This window comes from Eptatretus burgeri, unplaced genomic scaffold, assembly GCF_056783735.1.
Source record: "Eptatretus burgeri isolate ZD-2024b unplaced genomic scaffold, Ebu_testis_v1 Ebu_testis_scaffold_3169, whole genome shotgun sequence".
Lineage (NCBI taxonomy): Eukaryota > Metazoa > Chordata > Myxini > Myxiniformes > Myxinidae > Eptatretus > Eptatretus burgeri.
The window spans coordinates 107,859-122,500 of record NW_028225117.1 but is presented as its reverse complement, the minus strand read 5'-3'; the positions used below and the strand labels follow the sequence as shown (position 1 = coordinate 122,500).

Sequence of the window (14,642 nt, the reverse complement as noted above, 5' to 3'; positions counted from 1 at the left end):
GTTTGACACATTTCTCCAAGTCTCTGTCCATTCCCGGCCACCACACTTTTGTCCTCAGGTTTTGTTTGGTTCGAACAATCCCCAAATGAATTTTATGTGCTCACATCACCTGTCTTGGTCTCAATGTCTGTGGCTCCACAATCCGACTACCCCAGAGAATGCATTTCCCAATTGAACGTTGGTCATCTTGCACGGCAACATATGCCTTGGGTGGACAGTTCTCCCAATATCCAGTTTTTATACTCTGTCTGACCTCGTCGAACTCTGGATCATGGTCTGACTCTCTCTCTCTCTCTCTCTCTCTCTCTCTCTCTCTCTCTCTCTCTCTCTCTCTCTCTCTCTCTCTCTCTCTCTCTCTCTCTCTCTCTCTCTCTCTCTCTCTCTCTCTCTCTCTCTCTCTCTCTCTCTCTCTCTCTCTCTCTCTCTCTCTCTCTCTCTCTCTCTCTCTCTCTCTCTCTCTCTCTCTCTCTCTCTCTCTCTCTCTCTCTCTCTCTCTCTCTCTCTCTCTCTCTCTCTCTCTCTCTCTCTCTCTCTCTCTCTCTCTCTCTCTCTCTCTCTCTCTCTCTCTCTCTCTCTCTCTCTCTCTCTCTCTCTCTCTCTCTCTCTCTCTCTCTCTCTCTCTCTCTCTCTCTCTCTCTCTCTCTCTCTCTCTCTCTCTCTCTCTCTCTCTCTCTCTCTCTCTCTCTCTCTCTCTCTCTCTCTCTCTCTCTCTCTCTCTCTCTCTCTCTCTCTCTCTCTCTCTCTCTCTCTCTCTCTCTCTCTCTCTCTCTCTCTCTCTCTCTCTCTCTCTCTCTCTCTCTCTCTCTCTCTCTCTCTCTCTCTCTCTCTCTCTCTCTCTCTCTCTCTCTCTCTCTCTCTCTCTCTCTCTCTCTCTCTCTCTCTCTCTCTCTCTCTCTCTCTCTCTCTCTCTCTCTCTCTCTCTCTCTCTCTCTCTCTCTCTCTCTCTCTCTCTCTCTCTCTCTCTCTCTCTCTCTCTCTCACACACTCTCTCTCTCTCTCTCTCTCTCTCTCTCTCTCTCTCTCTCTCTCTCTCTCTCTCTCTCTCTCTCTCTCTCTCTCTCTCTCTCTCTCTCTCTCTCTCTCTCTCTCTCTCTCTCTCTCTCTCTCTCTCTCTCTCTCTCTCTCTCTCTCTCTCTCTCTCTCTCTCTCTCTCTCTCTCTCTCTCTCTCTCTCTCTCTCTCTCTCTCTCTCTCTCTCTCTCTCTCTCTCTCTCTCTCTCTCTCTCTCTCTCTCTCTCTCTCTCTCTCTCTCTCTCTCTCTCTCTCTCTCTCTCTCTCTCTCTCTCTCTCTCTCTCTCTCTCTCTCTCTCTCTCTCTCTCTCTCCCCTCCCTCTCTCTCTCTCTTTTGGGTTGTCATCGCTTGAGGGGTTGAATGTTCTGCCACAAATCGTACAAACAATTCTGCTTCCTTCTCCATTCCACCTCGAACCATCTTGATAGAGCATCCACAACATTTTTCTTTCCAGCAATGTGGACCAGCTTGTACCTGTATTGTTGAAGTCTGTGGGCCACGTTGGCGCGGAGTGGGCACGTTGATCGGCGCTGATCGGACGCACGAGCGGGCATGCGGGACCCTCGGCCGGTCACCAGGGCACGGCATGGGGGTATTTGCGGGACGATTTCGTGTGCCAATTTCGGTGTGGGCGATTCATGTCATGTCGTGGGGTCGGAGCAGAATATTTCCGCTGTCTGAGATGACCATGCCGGAAACGAAGTGGTGTGGTTTCCGGCCAATGTTAGTGGACCACGTGAGCGGTCGGGGCCAATCGGAGCGCCCGATTCGGGTGATGACGGATCGCTTTGGGGTGGCCCCCCGCCGACAGGTCCGATAAAGGTTGGAGCGGTCCTTCCGCCTCTCTCTGGCCTCGCCCTCACCTTGCTCTGCTCGACATCGCCACGACCCGCCTCCTGCTGTCTGGACTCCGCGCCTCTCTTGCCTCGCCGTCTCTCTGAGCCACACCAGGCTCAGATTGCCATGATCATGCACACTTCAAAATTAAATTATGAACCATAAAATGGAAAAATTTAATTCCAACCGACTCAGGTGGGACTCGAACCCACAATCCCCAGCTTCGGAGGCTGATGCCTTCTCCTTTAGGCCACTGAGCCTGACAGAAATTTCGTTCAATTTTCCTCTTCATGAAGGAGAACCTCAGGATGAAGGGAATCGCTCCATTCCTGCTTCAAATCTTCCTCATATGACAGGTGACTGCCAGGAACAGGTGCACTTCGCACCTGCAAAGGTGGAGGGAGTGTCTGATTCTGAACTTTGACTCGTCACCGACAAATGGATCCGAATGACGTCGATGCTCGACACACTGCTTCAAAAAGGTGTGAATCTGAACTCCCCTTCTGTGTGTGGTGTGCCCCTCTCAATCCTGGAACGTGTGCTGACATCACCACGTTGTTGCACGTCCATCTGGCGATACCTGCTGGTTCTGAAGGTTTACAAGCCATGTCCACATGTGGAATTTGGATGGGTAATTCAGCTGCCTCATCTCTCTGTACCCCCTCTGTGCCCCCATCTCCTCGTGTTCCCATCTGTTGCTCCATCACCGGTTGATCTCTCTCTGGAACACTGCTTATCCCAGAATTCCCCATCGCAGGAACATTCTGACATCGAACATCATGGTCACGAACCTCCTGGTCAGCCAAGACATCCTTCAGCTCAGGCATCTTGGTGTGGATTTTCCTTCTGAACAACAGCTGTGCTGGTCTTTACCATGTGGTGGAGTGAGGTGATGCCCTGCATGCCGCAACATATGAGGTCCCTCCCTCCAGCTTGTGCAATCTTCATACGCTTCTCCAGACACTGGTCCTGACGTTTGACTTCATAATTTGCCTGTGGCCACTTCGGAGACACGTGATGGTGATAGATGTCCACGGCTTCCATGAAATCCATAACTGTCAGAGCAATGGTTTGTGGCCGACAGTCTGAATACCGAGTGGATGGTGTCTGGTGACTTGTGAAAATCTCTGATGATGCTGCTATCTGCTGCTGTGGTGGACCTCATGATTACATTCTGGGCGTAGTGACTGTAGTTGTCAATCACAACCATTACCGACTCTCCAGACGGTACTGGATCCAAAATATATACAGCTACATCTTCCCAATGGTCCCACCGGAAGTAACGTACTTCGGACAGGCTCTTCTGGATTCGGCCGACGAACAAGTTTGACACATTTCTCCAAGTCTCTGTCCATTCCCGGCCACCACACTTTTGTCCTCAGGTTTTGTTTGGTTCGAACAATCCCCAAATGAATTTTATGTGCTCACATCACCTGTCTTGGTCTCAATGTCTGTGGCTCCACAATCCGACTACCCCAGAGAATGCATTTCCCAATTGAACGTTGGTCATCTTGCACGGCAACATATGCCTTGGGTGGACAGTTCTCCCAATATCCAGTTTTTATACTCTGTCTGACCTCGTCGAACTCTGGATCATTGTCTGACTCTCTCTCTCTCTCTCTCTCTCTCTCTCTCTCTCTCTCTCTCTCTCTCTCTCTCTCTCTCTCTCTCTCTCTCTCTCTCTCTCTCTCTCTCTCTCTCTCCCTCTCTCTCTCTTTTGGGTTGTCATCGCTTGAGGGGTTGAATGTTCTGCCACAAATCGTACAAACAATTCTGCTTCCTTCTCCATTCCACCTCGAACCATCTTGATAGAGCATCCACAACATTTTTCTTTCCAGCAATGTGGACCAGCTTGTACCTGCATTGATGAAGTCTGTGGGCCACGTTGGGGCACTCGGAGCGGGCACGTTGATCGGACGCACGAGCGGGCATGCGGGACCCTCGGCCGGTCACCAGGGCACGGCATGGGGGTTTTTGCGTGACGATTTCGTGTGCCAATTTCGGTGTGGGCGATTCATGTCATGTCGTGGGGTCGGAGCAGAATATTTCCGCTGTCTGAGATGACCATGCCGGAAACGAAGTGGTGCGGTTTCCGGCCAATGTTAGTGGACCACGTGAGCGGTCGGGGCCAATCGGAGCGCCCGATTCGGGTGATGACGGATCGCTTTGGGGTGGCCCCCCGCCGGCAGGTCCGATAAAGGTTGGAGCGGTCCTTCCACCTCTCTCTGGCCTCGCCCTCACCTTGCTCTGCTCGACATCGCCACGACCCGCCTCCTGCTGTCTGGACTCCGCGCCTCTCTCGCCTCGCCGTCTCTCTGAGCCACACCAGGCTCAGATTGCCATGATCATGCACACTTCAAAATTAAATTATGAACCATAAAATGGAAAAATTTAATTCCAACTGACTCAGGTGGGACTCGAACCCACAATCCCCAGCTTCGGAGGCTGATGCCTTCTCCTTTAGGCCACTGAGCCTGACAGAAATTTCGTTCCATTTTCCTCTTCATGAAGGAGAACCTCAGGATGAAGGGAATCGCTCCATTCCTGCTTCAAATCTTCCTCATATGACAGGTAACTGCCGGGAACAGGTGCACTTCGCACCTGCAAAGGTGGAGGGAGTGTCTGATTCTGAACGTTGACTCGTCACCGACAAATGGATCCGAATGACGTCGATGCTCGACACACTGCTTCAAAAAGGTGTGAATCTGAACTCCCCTTCTGTGTGTGGTGTGCCCCTCTCAATCCTGGAACGTGTGCTGACATCACCACGTTGTTGCACGTCCATCTGGCGATACCTGCTGGTTCTGAAGGTTTACAAGCCATGTCCACATGTGGAATTTGGATGGGTAATTCAGCTGCCTCATCTCTCTGTACCCCCTCTGTGCCCCCATCTCCTCGTGTTCAAATCTGTTGCTCCATCACCGGTTGATCTCTCTCTGGAACACTGCTTATCCCAGAATTCCCCATCGCAGGAACATTCTGACATCGACCATCATGGTCACGAACCTCCTGGTCAGCCAAGACATCCTTCAGCTCAGGCATCTTGGTGTGGATTTTCCTTCTGAACAACAGCTGTGCTGGTCTTTACCATGTGGTGGAGTGAGGTGATGCCCTGCATGCCGCAACATATGAGGTCCCTCCCTCCAGCTTGTGCAATCTTCATACGCTTCTCCAGACACTGGTCCTGACGTTTGACTTCATAATTTGCCTGTGGCCACTTCGGAGACACGTGATGGTGATAGATGTCCACAGCTTCCATGAAATCCATAACTGTCAGAGCAATGGTTTGTGGCCGACAGTCTGAATACCGAGTGGATGGTGTCTGGTGACTTGTGAAAATCTCTGATGATGCTGCTATCTGCTGCTGTGGTGGACCTCATGATTACATTCTGGGCGTAGTGACTGTAGTTGTCAATCACAACCATAACCGACTCTCCAGACGGTACTGGATCCAAAATATATACAGCTACATCTTCCCAATGGTCCCACCGGAAGTAACGTACTTCGGACAGGCTCTTCTGGATTAGGCCGACGAACAAGTTTGACACATTTCTCCAAGTCTCTGTCCATTCCCGGCCACGACACTTTTGTCCTCAGGTTTTGTTTGGTTCGAACAATCCCCAAATGAATTTTATGTGCTCACATCACCTGTCTTGGTCTCAATGTCTGTGGCTCCACAATCCGACTACCCCAGAGAATGCATTTCCCAATTGAACGTTGGTCATCTTGCACGGCAACATATGCCTTGGGTGGACAGTTCTCCCAATATCCAGTTTTTATACTCTGTCTGACCTCGTCGAACTCTGGATCATTGTCTGACTCTCTCTCTCTCTCTCTCTCTCTCTCTCTCTCTCTCTCTCTCTCTCTCTCTCTCTCTCTCTCTCTCTCTCTCTCTCTCTCTCTCTCTCTCTCTCTCTCTCTCTCTCCCTCTCTCTCTCTTTTGGGTTGTCATCGCTTGAGGGGTTGAATGTTCTGCAACAAATCGTACAAACAATTCTGCTTCCGTCTCCATTCCACCTCGAACCATCTTGATAGAGCATCCACAACATTTTTCTTTCCAGCAATGTGGACCAGCTTGTACCTGTATTGATGAAGTCTGTGGGCCACGTTGGCGCGGAGCGGGCACGTTGATCGGCGCTGATCGGACGCACGAGCGGGCATGCGGGACCCTCGGCCGGTCACCAGGGCACGGCATGGGGGTTTTTGCGGGACGATTTCGTGTGCCAATTTCGGTGTGGGCGATTCATGTCATGTTGTGGGGTCGGAGCAGAATATTTCCGCTGTCTGAGATGACCATGCCGGAAACGAAGTGGTGCGGTTTCCGGCCAATGTTAGTGGACCACGTGAGCGGTCGGGGCCAATCGGAGCGCCCGATTCGGGTGATGACGGATCGCTTTGGGGTGGCCCCCCGCCGGCAGGTCCGATAAAGGTTGGAGCGGTCCTTCCGCCTCTCTCTGGCCTCGCCCTCACCTTGCTCTGCTCGACATCGCCACGACCCGCCTCCTGCTGTCTGGACTCCGCGCCTCTCTCGCCTCGCCGTCTCTCTGAGCCACACCAGGCTCAGATTGCCATGATCATGCACACTTCAAAATTAAATTATGAACCATAAAATGGAAAAATTTAATTCCAACCGACTCAGGTGGGACTCGAACCCACAATCCCCAGCTTCGGAGGCTGATGCCTTCTCCTTTAGGCCACTGAGCCTGACAGAAATTTCGTTCCATTTTCCTCTTCATGAAGGAGAACCTCAGGATGAAGGGAATCGCTCCATTCCTGCTTCAAATCTTCCTCAAATGACAGGTAACTGCCAGGAACAGGTGCACTTCGCACCTGCAAAGGTGGAGGGAGTGTCTGATTCTGAACTTTGACTCGTCACCGACAAATGGATCCGAATGACGTCGATGCTCGACACACTGCTTCAAAAAGGTGTGAATCTGAACTCCCCTTCTGTGTGTGGTGTGCCCCTCTCAATCCTGGAACGTGTGCTGACATCACCACGTTGTTGCATGTCCATCTGGCGATACCTGCTGGTTCTGAAGGTTTACAAGCCATGTCCACATGTGGAATTTGGATGGGTAATTCAGCTGCCTCATCTCTCTGTACCCCCTCTGTGCCCCCATCTCCTCGTGTTCAAATCTGTTGCTCCATCACCGGTTGATCTCTCTCTGGAACACTGCTTATCCCAGAATTCCCCATCGCAGGAACATTCTGACATCGACCATCATGGTCACGAACCTCCTGGTCAGCCAAGACATCCTTCAGCTCAGGCATCTTGGTGTGGATTTTCCTTCTGAACAACAGCTGTGCTGGTCTTTACCATGTGGTGGAGTGAGGTGATGCCCTGCATGCCGCAACATATGAGGTCCCTCCCTCCAGCTTGTGCAATCTTCATACACTTCTCCAGACACTGGTCCTGACGTTTGACTTCATAATGCGCCTGTGGCCTCTTCGGAGACACGTGATGGTGATAGATGTCCACGGCTTCCATGAAATCCATAACTGTCAGAGCAATGGTTTGTGGCCGACAGTCTGAATACCGAGTGGATGGTGTCTGGTGACTTGTGAAAATCTCTGATGATGCTGCTATCTGCTGCTGTGGTGGACCTCATGATTACATTCTGGGCGTAGTGACTGTAGTTGTCAATCACAACCATTACCGACTCTCCAGACGGTACTGGATCCAAAATATATACAGCTACATCTTCCCAATGGTCCCACCGGAAGTAACGTACTTCGGACAGGCTCTTCTGGATTAGGCCGACGAACAAGTTTGACACATTTCTCCAAGTCTCTGTCCATTCCCGGCCACCACACTTTTGTCCTCAGGTTTTGTTTGGTTCGAACAATCCCCAAATGAATTTTATGTGCTCACATCACCTGTCTTGGTCTCAATGTCTGTGGCTCCACAATCCGACTACCCCAGAGAATGCATTTCCCAATTGAACGTTGGTCATCTTGTACGGCAACATATGCCTTGGGTGGACAGTTCTCCCAATATCCAGTTTTTATACTCTGTCTGACCTCGTCGAACTCTGGATCATTGTCTGACTCTCTCTCTCTCTCTCTCTCTCTCTCTCTCTCTCTCTCTCTCTCTCTCTCTCTCTCTCTCTCTCTCTCTCTCTCTCTCTCTCTCTCTCTCTCTCTCTCTCTCTCTCTCTCTCTCTCTCTCTCTCTCTCTCTCTCTCTCTCTCTCTCTCTCTCTCTTTCTCTCTCTCTCTCCCTCTCTCTCTCTCTCTCTCTCTCTCTCTCTCTCTCTCTCTCTCTCTCTCTCTCTCTCCCTCTCTCTCTCTCTTTTGGGTTGTCATCGCTTGAGGGGTTGAATGTTCTGCCACAAATCGTACAAACAATTCTGCTTCCTTCTCCATTCCACCTCGAACCATCTTGATAGAGCATCCACAACATTTTTCTTTCCAGCAATGTGGACCAGCTTGTACCTGTATTGATGAAGTCTGTGGGCCACGTTGGCGCGGAGCGGGCACGTTGATCGGACGCACGAGCGGGCATGCGGGACCCTCGGCCGGTCACCAGGGCACGGCATGGGGGTTTTTGCGGGACGATTTCGTGTGCCAATTTCGGTGTGGGCGATTCATGTCATGTCGTGGGGTCGGAGCAGAATATTTCCGCTGTCTGAGATGACCATGCCGGAAACGAAGTGGTGCGGTTTCCGGCCAATGTTAGTGGACCACGTGAGCGGTCGGGGCCAATCGGAGCGCCCGATTCGGGTGATGACGGATCGCTTTGGGGTGGCCCCCCGCCGGCAGGTCCGATAAAGGTTGGAGCGGTCCTTCCGCCTCTCTCTGGCCTCGCCCTCACCTTGCTCTGCTCGACATCGCCACGACCCGCCTCCTGCTGTCTGGACTCCGCGCCTCTCTCGCCTCGCCGTCTCTCTGAGCCACACCAGGCTCAGATTGCCATGATCATGAACACTTCAAAATTAAATTATGAACCATAAAATGGAAAAAATTTAATTCCAACCGACTCAGGTGGGACTCGAACCCACAATCCCCAGCTTCGGAGGCTGATGCCTTCTCCTTTAGGCCACTGAGCCTGACAGAAATTTCGTTCCATTTTCCTCTTCATGAAGGAGAACCTCAGGATGAAGGGAATCGCTCCATTCCTGCTTTAAATCTTCCTCATATGACAGGTAACTGCCAGGAACAGGTGCACTTCGCACCTGCAAAGGTGGAGGGAGTGTCTGATTCTGAACTTTGACTCGTCACCGACGAATTGATCCGAATGACGTCGATGCTCGACACACTGCTTCAAAAAGGTGTGAATCTGAACTCCCCTTCTGTGTGTGGTGTGCCCCTCTCAATCCTGGAACGTGTGCTGACATCACCATGTTGTTGCACGTCCATCTGGCGATACCTGCTGGTTCTGAAGGTTTACAAGCCATGTCCACATGTGGAATTTGGATGGGTAATTCAGCTGCCTCATCTCTCTGTACCCCCTCTGTGCCCCCATCTCCTCGTGTTCCCATCTGTTGCTCCATCACCGGTTGATCTCTCTCTGGAACACTGCTTATCCCAGAATTCCCCATCGCAGGAACATTCTGACATCGACCATCATGGTCACGAACCTCCTGGTCAGCCAAGACATCCTTCAGCTCAGGCATCTTGGTGTGGATTTTCCTTCTGAACAACAGCTGTGCTGGTCTTTACCATGTGGTGAAGTGAGGTGATGCCCTGCATGCCGCAACATATGAGGTCCCTCCCTCCAGCTTGTGCAATCTTCATACGCTTCTCCAGACACTGGTCCTGACGTTTGACTTCATAATTTGCCTGTGGCCACTTCGGAGACACGTGATGGTGATAGATGTCCACGGCTTCCATGAAATCCATAACTGTCAGAGCAATGGTTTGTGGCCGACAGTCTGGATACCGAGTGGATGGTGTCTGGTGACTTGTGAAAATCTCTGATGATGCTGCTATCTGCTGCTGTGGTTGACCTCATGATTGACATGATTCTCCAAGTCTCTGTCCATTCCCGGCCACCACACTTTTGTCCTCAGGTTTTGTTTGGTTCGAACAATCCCCAAATGAATTTTATGTGCTCACATCACCTGTCTTGGTCTCAATGTCTGTGGCTCCACAATCCGACTACCCCAGAGAATGCATTTCCCAATTGAACGTTGGTCATCTTGCACGGCAACATATCCCTTGGGTGGACAGTTCTCCCAATATCCAGTTTTTATACTCTGTCTGACCTCGTCGAACTCTGGATCATTGTCTGACTCTCTCTCTCTCTCTCTCTCTCTCTCTCTCTCTCTCTCTCTCTCTCTCTCTCTCTCTCTCTCTCTCTCTCTCTCTCTCTCTCTCTCTCTCTCTCTCTCTCTCTCTCTCTCTCTCTCTCTCTCTCTCTCTCTCTCTCACTCTCTCTCTCTTTTGGGTTGTCATCGCTTGAGGTGTTGAATGTTCTGCCACAAATCGTACAAACAATTCTGCTTCCTTCTCCAGTCCACTTCTAATCATCTCAACAGAGCATCCACAAAATTTTTCTTTCCAGCAATGTGGACAACTTTCTACCTGTATTGTTGAAGTCGTGGGAATCATCCATCACTCCTGGCATATGGCCTGGACCTCCATGGATAAATCACCTCCAAAGACTTGTGGCAAATCGAATCAAACTTGTCACCGACTCATACGCAATGCCAAAGAGATATGCATGAAATCGTTCACATGGCCAGACAAGTCCCAAGGCCTCCTATTCCGTCAGTGACTCTCTCCGATCTACTTGCGAACGGAGTCATTCTTGGTCCCCATTTGTATCTGCACCAACACTGCACCTCATCCCACAGGACTGGAATCTGCAATGACTTTGGTTCGTGCTTGTGTCTCCAAAGGGGTAAGCATGACGGTACTCCAGGGACTTTCAGGAAGGTAGGCAGGAAATTTGGAGGAGGTGGGTTTGGGGTGGATTAAAGGGGATAGAAAATATCGAGGTTTTGGATGGGGGATGACATGAGATGGCGGTGAACAGCTGTTTTGAATACCTGGAGGGAAGAGTGCGATTGAAGAGAGTGTGGGAGGTTGTTCCAAAGGTGGGAAGAAAAAGAGGAATGAAAGAGTGAAGGTGAGCAGTGATTCGTCATTTTGGTAGTTTTACCAGCAGGGCTGGCGGACCTTGAGCGCCCTGCGGGAATATGGAGGGGACAAATTGCAGACGGATCCAAAAACGATACATAGCGTGATATCTCAAACCTGTATCGGCCCCGATATGTTCTCTTGGATCAGGTATTACGTGGTGGAGGTGTGCTCTCCACCGAGTGCCGTTCGAGTTTTTATTCCGGTTTGCTTCTTGGACTCGTCGTACAGGTAGCAAACCCTTCTTCTTCTTCATCATCAGGTATTCAAGTGAATGTTGTGAACGACAGACATGAGGTGGTTAAACGGTGTGACTCGCTGGTTGGTGAAAGATAAACGTTCATCACCTTGTTAAGTAGACATCAATAAAACGTGTGCGTCTGTGTGTGTGTGTCTGTGTGTGTGCGTCTGTGTGTGTTTGTGTCGGTGTGTGTGTGTGTGTCTGTGTGTGTGCGTCTGTGTGTGTGTGTCTGTGTGTGTGTGTGTGTGTTACACTCCTTTGTAAGATTAATTCTGTCTATTATATACATCCCATTGCAACAGAGCATTTCGACCTTCAGTCCCCATTCATCCTGAACACCCCTGCGAGTGTGGACGATCTTCTTGAGTACACACCATGTTGCCTTGAGACGTGATGAGAGGTCTGTTCGAATGGTAAACGATGACCGGGTTTTCGTCGATCTCTGCCGAGTAGTGAAGGTTGATAGCACGGCATCGAGATCAAACATCGATGGGAACCTGACGATCATCGAATTGGGACTTGGGTGCCGGTTCGCCGTGTCGTCTGTTCGAGGCTTCCTGGGCGCTCGGTGTCCGTCCACCGGCATCTTGGATCTCTCGCTTCCTCGGGCCGTGAATCTGATCTTCAACTCCTCTCCTTCTGTCGGAGCGAATGTCCAACCGAAACACCTTCACACGTTGTTGTGGAATCGTCTTCAATCCCTCTCACTTGAGGATGACGAATCACCATCGATGACAAGATGGCCGACACACCGGAAAACGGGACTGTGCATGGGCGTGAATACCGCGTAAGATGACGTCACTCGATGAACGGCCATCGATGAGCGATCGCCACTCTCATGTGATCTCTTTTTCTTATTGCCATGACTATATATATATATATATATATATATATATATATATATATATATATATATATATATATATATATATATATATATATATATATATATATATATATATACTTCAAAATTAAATAATAGCGAACGCAGTGAGCTTCATACTTAACGCGTGCACATGAGAGAATTGGAAACAATAACAACAACAACAACACAATAACTCTGAGGTTTTGGAATCTGTGTCGTGGCTATGACCCTTTTGCTGCCGGTTGGTTTTAAACGCTGTGCGGTGTATAAACACAATTGGGTTTTATTTCTATCTTGTGAAGATTACTTAACGCGTGCACATGAGAGAATCGGATACAACAACAACACAATACCATGGCAATTTGGAATCCGTGTCGTTGCCTATGAACCTATTGCTTCCGTTTTTTTGCTTCTGGTTATTTTTTGTTTCCGGTTTTTGTCATGGGGAATGATGCATGCCGGGAGATAAAGGCATCGTCCGAGACATGAAAGACCCAAATAATATCAGACATGGTGTATATTTCCTCCACTGATTTTAATAAAGATATCTATCTCCCGCATCATAAAAAAATAATTTTTCATCGTGATTTACGTTACTTGATCGCTGATCCCGAATCCACGCCGAAGTAACCGGAAATTGCGTATACAGTTGTGAACAAGTTATAGGTAAAGTCAGAAGTGAATGTAAGAAGAATACTACGTTCGCTTCTAGTGTTTTTTTTTTTTTAAGATGAGATCCTGTTCTAGGCGGTGTAGTTGTTGTTGTGAAGGTAATGTTGAGGTCATAGGTGAAGTCAGAAGCGAATGTAAGAAGAATTCTACGTTCACTTCTCGGCTTTGCTTATTCCATATTAACTATAACGAGCTGAAACCCCGTCACAGACGGATTCCGTTCCATGAGTCCAATATGACAACCAGTGGCGGCTCTTGTAAGAGCCGGATCCCAGTCGATGTACTCCATGGCGTTACCCAATGAGGCCTACAAAACGTCCATATACACGACATTTTTGGTGAACACGACTCCTTGTGAAGAAGTCCCCTGATTTGTGCACGTGTTCACGTTGACGGACAAACACCGTGTCAAAACTTCTCAGGTCACAGTACCGAGAAAAACGTGACGCTCCCGCTCGGAGGAGCACAAAATTGGTCCTTCAGTATTAATATATAGATATGTAAAAATATAATCCCAACGGACTCAGGTGGGACTCGAACCCACAATCCTCAGCTTAGGAGGCTGACGCCTTATCCTTTAGGCCACTGAGTCTGACGTGGAGATTTCCCTCTATTTTCCTCTTCATGAAGGAGAACCTCAGGATGAAGAGAATCGCTCCATTCTTGCTTCATGTCTTGCTGTTTTTACAAGTGACAACCAGGAACAAGTGCACTTCGCACCTCCAAAGGTGGAGGGAATATCTGACTGTGAACTTTGACTCGTCACTGACAAATAGATCCGAATGACGTCGGTGCTCGACACACTTCTTCAATAAGGTGTGAATCTGAACTCACCCTTCCGTGTGTGGTGTACCCCTCTCAATCCCGGCACGTGTGCTGGGATCACCACGTTGTTGTACGTCCATCTGGTGATACCTGCTGGTTCTGGAGGTTTACCTGCTGTGTAATTTGGATGGGTAATTCAGCTGCCTCATCTCTCGTTCTGTGCCCCTTCTGTGCCCCCATCTCCTCGTGTTTCCATCTGTTGCTCCATCACCGGTTGATCTCTCTCTGGAACACCGCTTATCCCAGAATTCCCCATCGCAGGAACATTCTGACATTGATACTTCTTCACATGTGAAGTGTTTCTGTCATGACAAACTCCCTCTGGTGACTGTATTGTCACCTTGATTCCAGCCATGGACACCACAGCGTAAGAGTCTGACAGGAAGGCTGTCTCGTTTCCTTGGATTCTCTCGTTTCAGCAACACAGGATCTCCTGGCAGCACATCAGACTCTTTAGCATGACGTCGATGATCCGCATGCAGCTTCGCTCATCCCTCGTTCTCAGCATCCTTGTCTCGAACCTCCTGGTCAGCCAAGACATCCTTCAGCTCAGGTATCTTGGTGCGGATTTTCCTTCTGAACAACAGCTGTGCTGGTCTTTACCATGTGGTGGAATGAGGTGATACCCTGCACGTCGCAACATATTGTTACGGTTGTGGAAATTCGCATTACACCATCAAGGGTCCTCAGGTGAGATATATCGGTAAGTTAATGTGTAGTTAGCCCAAACCCGTTGTTTCGAGGGATTTCTGTGATTTGGGAATTTGGTGCAAGAACAACAACCACCACCAAACCACGCCACCTCAACAACCACCGCGTTCTGACTCGGCACACGGTTGCCAGAGGCTTGGCCTTCGAGAGGGAAAGCAAGCGGCCCCCGTCCCCCCCCTTCCCCCCGAACGAATGGCGCCGCCGCGGTGGATTTCACCCTGCGAGGGAAGAGGAAGAATGCAACAGCGGTGCAAGCGTCGCCGATTGGGCGGAAGACCCCTCCTTCCGGAAGTTTCTAGCATGTTCTGGAAGGAGGGGCGGGAGTTGAGAGGGGGTGGGTCTTTTTGAAAAAGGGGGCAGAACACGAGCGCAAGGGGCGGGGCTTGCTGAAAAAAGG

The 14,642-nt window shown here is 49.9% G+C and overlaps 5 non-coding genes across 5 annotated transcripts; all 5 read right to left on the bottom strand.

The window, feature by feature from the left end:
- Positions 1-2,035: 2,035 nt before the first annotated feature.
- On the bottom strand, positions 2,036-2,108 carry TRNAR-CCG (transfer RNA arginine (anticodon CCG)). Its single transcript has one exon. It is a non-coding gene; the product is annotated as a tRNA-Arg (tRNA).
- A 2,142-nt stretch (positions 2,109-4,250) lies between these two features.
- Positions 4,251-4,323, bottom strand: TRNAR-CCG (transfer RNA arginine (anticodon CCG)). Its single transcript has one exon. It is a non-coding gene; the product is annotated as a tRNA-Arg (tRNA).
- Positions 4,324-6,479: 2,156 nt separating this feature from the next.
- TRNAR-CCG (transfer RNA arginine (anticodon CCG)) lies at positions 6,480-6,552 on the bottom strand. The gene has a single exon. It is a non-coding gene; the product is annotated as a tRNA-Arg (tRNA).
- A 2,271-nt stretch (positions 6,553-8,823) lies between these two features.
- On the bottom strand, positions 8,824-8,896 carry TRNAR-CCG (transfer RNA arginine (anticodon CCG)). The gene has a single exon. It is a non-coding gene; the product is annotated as a tRNA-Arg (tRNA).
- A 4,332-nt stretch (positions 8,897-13,228) lies between these two features.
- Positions 13,229-13,301, bottom strand: TRNAR-CCU (transfer RNA arginine (anticodon CCU)). The gene has a single exon. It is a non-coding gene; the product is annotated as a tRNA-Arg (tRNA).
- Between the last annotated feature and the right edge of the window lie 1,341 nt (positions 13,302-14,642).